We start from the raw sequence: 6,000 nt of genomic DNA, 5'->3' as shown, positions 1-6,000 counted from the left end.
GGATTGCTCTCTTCATCAGTGACACAAATGTCACTCATTTGACTATTTCCATAAATCAATGGGCTCTCTGAGGCAGCTGAGGTGGTGCTGACTCACATAATGAATTATTGTGCCGCTGCACATCTCTGTGGTTAAAGGCCATATTTGATAGGCTCCTTATGAGGATCCAAGCACATTTAAATCTGGATCCCTCAGATTATTCATTTTCTTGTTCCCGCCTCAGGTCTGCTGCGTTAATCCATGCACGCTCTTTGTGAGTTCACCTGAAATATTCTGGCCATTAAGAGGCAGCACCTGTGCAGGCTTTGCTTCGTCCTCTTCATCAGCATCACAAATACTTGGCACATGCACGACTTCTGAAGTGCTGACTGGAGTCATTTCCCGCCCGCTGGCAGTCTGCCTGCAGCCTGAGATACTGTGTCCCAGAGAGCATGTGAACAGCTATTGATCGTCTGGAAAACACCTAAAGCTTTCCATTATCGCCACATGAACACATTTCAAACCGTCAGAGAGTCCGGGCCGAAGACGACTTAAGTGTTCAAATATTTATCTCCCAGAGTGGAGTGAAGGCAGAAAAGCACCCTACTGGATGCAGAGGGATTTGTATGTACATGTCTGAAATGGTTTATGTGTCAGGGTGGAAGAACCACAATAAACACACTGTCAATCAATAAGGCTGTTTTTAATTAGAAACAATTTAGAGGTTTGACCTCACAGATTCTGTGCAGACAAAAAAGGAAACATTCTCCTAAAAGTTCAATTCTAACAAGTTTGCTTGTGTACTTTCCTGTTAAATTCACCTGAAACTTTTGGGATGTTTCTGTAATGGTTTAATGTTCTAAACCTTCACATGAGCACAGCTCAGATAACACACAAGCTCCTCAAAAAAAAACAAAAAAACAAAAAAAAATCCTAAATGACCACAGATCCGTTGAAAGTGGACCCAGTTCTAAAAGTTTTCACAAATTTCTAATCCTTTGTTTCTTTAATAAACAGGATCCATTATTACAAAAATCTCCACGACAATTCAAGCAAAGTCAGATAATCAATATCTATTGATTATTGATCTATTAAGCTTTGATCAATTCAAACTGATAAATTGATTTCATCAACCAATTCCTAGATATAAACAAAAAACCTGCAGTATTAAAAAAAATAAACTTTTTGGAGATTTTGAGTGTGTTATAACGATAATTCCTTGTAAAAAAGAAAAACAAATTCTCAGAAAGAGGTATCTTGATCCGTTAACACATCTCTAAGCATTCCTCTAAGACCCTGGTCTCTGAGCACCAGCCCCTCCCAACTCACAAAACAAGCAGGTCTTCACATTGTGATGTCATTAGGTGGGGAACAGCCCCTTCCAGGAAGAGTCTGTGCTGCCACAGACTCCGCTGACAGAGAGCGGTGATCGGCTTTCATTTTATAATGCAGATCCATCTTTGCAACGTTTTTTTTTTTTGTTGGCAAAATGCAGACACCCTGCCGAGGGCTCTAAGACGATGCCATGAAATGGGCGGCACCCACAATAAGCGAAAGGTGGAGCCTCTGAGATCTTTTACTTCAGAAGAGTTCACAAAAATAAAGCATATTTTATTTTTTTTAAATTGTTCTGTGGTGTGCCAAAAGTGATACATGAGCATATACGTGGACATAGCTTACTCTGAAAGGTTTAAGAAAAGCATGACAGACCTTTGAAAAGGTTTTTGAGTTTCATGAACAAAAATGAGTTCTATGTAAAAGCTCTTTAAGCTGACTGTTCTAAAACAAAACCAGATCTGGTTTGTTGAGCCAATTATTTTCACACCTTCAGCAGCTTGCTGTCATACCCCCAACAGAGGTCGGTCAAGGACACCGCCATAACCATGCCCCCCACCCCACCCCCCGCTGCCTCCTGATGAGATCAAGTGATGGCACAACAAAAAGAGACCCGGCCCACCCTAGTCTTTTTGTAACACCTCCAGGAGAACAAAAGGTTGGACTTCGATGTGTGTTTATCTGAAGAATGAGTGTTACTTTGTTTGATCCTCCCAGAGCTCCTTGAGACTCAGACCTGACTGGTGCTGAGATTGTCCCTCTGAACGGGATCTGCTGTCCTGAATGTCCTCAGAGGACACTTCAACAAGAATGCTGATGTCCTCACAAAATCATCGACAAGTATTGAGTTAGAAAAAAGTCAATAGTTCTATTACCATGAGCTTCAATGTGAAAAAGCTAATACTTGCATTTGGAAAATATGCACATTTCTGTCAAAAAAATCTTCCCATATTTGTAAAACTCTGTGGTTTCTGACTTACAGGTTGAAGCGGAGGGACTGACCTTTAACAATCATCTCACCAGCTCAGCAGCTGTCAGTGTTTGTGTCTTTGATTGGAACAAAGAACCTGTTTTCTCTGGTGAAGCAGAAGCTTCTTCAAACTGAAGCAGAGCTGGACTGTGCTCGGTTGAGAGCCGGGACGTTCTTGGTGGCAGTTTCACTCCTGTTAGATGTGCGGTGCATTATTCATAGCAATGAAGGAGCAGCCGTGTTCATCTTGGAGCAGCGAGGGACCTGCAGCGTGCTGCTTAACTGGCTGTTAGATGTCGGCTGAGGGAGAGAGCGTGGGAGGGAGCTGAGAGCGGGGAGGGGCTGTGATATGAAACAGTTTTACACCGACTTCATTAAGATCAAGGGACACAGATGGAAGGGACTCCACACGGGAAGGTCACTCTTGTGGGTCTCTGACCATGTTTTCCATGTGAAGTGCCCTTGATCAAGGTGGCTATCGCCCGCTCTCCCATCAGCTCTGGGTGTGTCCTCTGCCTCTTCAGATGAAGAGTTCACAGCATCCAGCTGGAAGAGACACTCTTCTGGTTCTTGAATGTGACATTGTGGTATCTCCAACAACAACTTGTCTGAAGATAGGATATGCAAAAAGACAAACATGGAAAACTGTTTGAAGATTTAGAAGCTGGACTGGTGGAGCAGAAAGTGGAGCAACAACAAAGGCATGAGTGAAATCCATACTACTTAAAAAAAAAAAAAAAAAAAAAAAACAGTCCTCATCAGTTAGAGAAGATTTACTAACCATGAAAAGAAACTTTACCAAAGGGAAAAATTGAACCAGCAGTACATTTCAATTATCTTGAACCACTTCATTTCACACTGGATCTAAAGCCTAAGTCACAGCTGCCCTAACCGGGCTGGTGATAGGCTGTCTGTTGTCATACAAAGGGGTAAACATGTATGAGGCATACAGGTGACCACCGTGAAACATCAGGTCTTTAGACCAGGAGTGTCAAACTCAATCACGCAAGGGGCCAAAATCCATTTTTTTTAAAACTGTAACCTTTTAATACAATTATGAACTAGATATATAGCATTACCTGTGATAGTGCTAGTGGGAATGCTCTAAGCTGAATTGGTCACTGAAGATGCTAGTGCTGATAGATGAAGATGCTGAAATTTATTGCTAAAAACACTGAAGCTGATAGCCAACTAAAATAGAGGTCAAGCTGTGCTGAAAGGGGTTCTTTCTCTGCTTCAGCATTGGACCTAAATTCTCTCTCAACATCTTGTTTCAAACCCAAATACATACAAAATAAAAAGAATAAAAAATTTTATAATAAAAAACCTGGAACTTACCCAGCAATTCAAGTAACTAAATATGTTGCCATTCTCTTCCTGTACCGTGTATTTACAATATGTTTATTCAACAAACTTATTCATCACTTATCTATTTTAAAATAACTGACTTGTCATAGATATAACGTACAAACAAATTTTACAAACTAATTTTACAATGACATTTAGAAAATATTAAATATTAAAACCCATTTAGTTAAATAAAAGAACACATAGTGCTCCATTAAACGACAAAAAGACAACCACTGACTGTTACTGAAACTGAGAAACCTCAGTTGACAGAATAATTCCCAGCAGCTGACAGGTGAGCTTTCACAGGTTTACCTGAGTTGTGATGTTGAGTGAAAGTCCTCAGAGACCACGGAGGAGTTTGGTGCTACGGCTTCTCTCTGTTAGCTGGGAGAGGAATATAGAGCCATTTAGAAAAGAAATGTAACCAGTGTTTACGTTCTTTGATTTACTGAAACTTTTCAACTGTTAACATGATAACTCCAGTAGATTCTGAAGGAGAATGTTATTTTTACAGAAGATTTGACCAAGGGGGAGAAGGTAAGGGATGAATAGCAGGGGCTCCAGGGCAGAGCCTTGGGGCACACCACCTGTGACTGGCACTGTTGGAGATGTGAAGCATTTTGATTGAATGAATTGAGTGCAGTCTGAGAAATATGACTGGAACCAGTTGAGGGGTAAGTTAGAGATGCTGATGTTTGAAAGTCTTTCCAGTAGGATGGGGTGAGAGATGGTGTCAAAGGTCGCAGTCAGATCTAGCAGGAGGAGGATGGAAACTAAACCAGAGTCTGCGGCGAGAAGGAGGCCATTGGTCATCTTAAGGAGGGCTGTTTCTATACAATGAAGTTGACGGAAGCCAGACTGGAATTTTTCACATAAATTATTGGAAGAGAGGTGGTTATGGAGTTGTGAGACGACAGCTTTTTCAGGAATTTTTGGAATAAATGGAACATTGAGATTGGGTGGAAATTACTGAGATTGGTGGGATCTGATCCTGTTTTTTTGAGGATGGGGGTGAGAGCTGCTGTTTGAAAGCAGGAGGAACGGTTCCAGACTTGAGGGGGGTGTGGATGATGTTCATAATGAGAGGAGATGAGGAGGGAAGAGCAGCCTTGACCAGAGCAGTTGGAATATGATTAAGCTGACAGGAGGTGGTTTGGGATTTTTTAATGAGTTTGTTAATTTGCTGTACTAAAAGCAGGGTGAATTCTGGGAATGGCTGATGTGGGGAGAAGAAAATCTTAATTACCTTGATAATCAAACAAGCAGCAATCAATGAAGTTCCTGTAACCTTCGTCTAACTATGGCCGAGTTGTCAGAGAGAAATAATCCATGTGTGTTTAATTTCATCCATGAATTTGGGGAAGCAGCTGTGCAGCGTTCTGCAGGAGGACTAATGACATTTGATATAAGAGGAGAAAACAAATACAACCATGTAGGACATTTATAAAATAAATATTGAACAATTTCAGTAAAATTTGTTTAGGTTACCTTTTATTATTTATGTAAAATTGCCTTTAACAGCGTTCAGCTGTCAGCTTTGCCGTTCTAAACCGGAAATATGACGTCACGTGAAAGGTTTCTATTGTGTTTTTTAAAGTTGATTCACCCATGTGAGAGTAGTTCGGTCCTTTAGCTGAAAATGGAGTTCCTTCAGCCGGTGCTGAATAATGCAAACTAGCCAAACTTCCTTTTCCCCCAAAGTGGAGCTCTGTGGTGGACCCCCTTCCATTATTCTGCTCAGATGAACGAAGGCCTCTCAGACAAAAAACAGCATCTGAGAGGGCAAAAAGACCTGCAACCTCTGCAAGAAGATGTTGAGGTAAATGAGGTAATTCTGAGTCTGATGGAAGCTGAGAGCGAGGTGGGGTGGGTATGTGGGTGAGATTTTCCTCTTCTCTCTTTGCCTTTTCAGCTCCTTACTTGTCACCTCACCCCTCCTGCCCTGCATGTCACCCGTCTTCTTAACCACACCTCCTGTGACTGCGGTACCCCATCCCTCCTTCCCACCCACCTCCCACCCTCCTCTCCTTTCAGGGCAGTTTCTCCTCTTCTGAGAGCCACACCTCATGAATTATTTACTCGTGCATCTCAGCGGGGGCCCTTGCAGCCTTTCTGGACCGCTTCAGCTGACAGGTGAACACTTTTCCTTAAAGACACGGACAGATTTTTCGTTTGACGCCAGAAGGTTTACCCCTCAAATGTTCCACATTCAGACAATCATTTTTCCGCTCCCTGTTCTCTCACAGCTGGTGTGAAGCTGTCGTGCACGTGTGTGCACGGACATGAAGTGAGGAAAAGGAAGGTGCCACGCCCCGCTCAGCATCCCTCACAGACTGGTTTCCCCTCAGCCTCCAGCAGATGCTGCG

This window comes from Oryzias melastigma, linkage group LG1 (genome assembly GCF_002922805.2).
Source record: "Oryzias melastigma strain HK-1 linkage group LG1, ASM292280v2, whole genome shotgun sequence".
In the NCBI taxonomy this organism is placed as follows: domain Eukaryota; kingdom Metazoa; phylum Chordata; class Actinopteri; order Beloniformes; family Adrianichthyidae; genus Oryzias; species Oryzias melastigma.
This window is presented reverse-complemented; position numbering follows the sequence as displayed.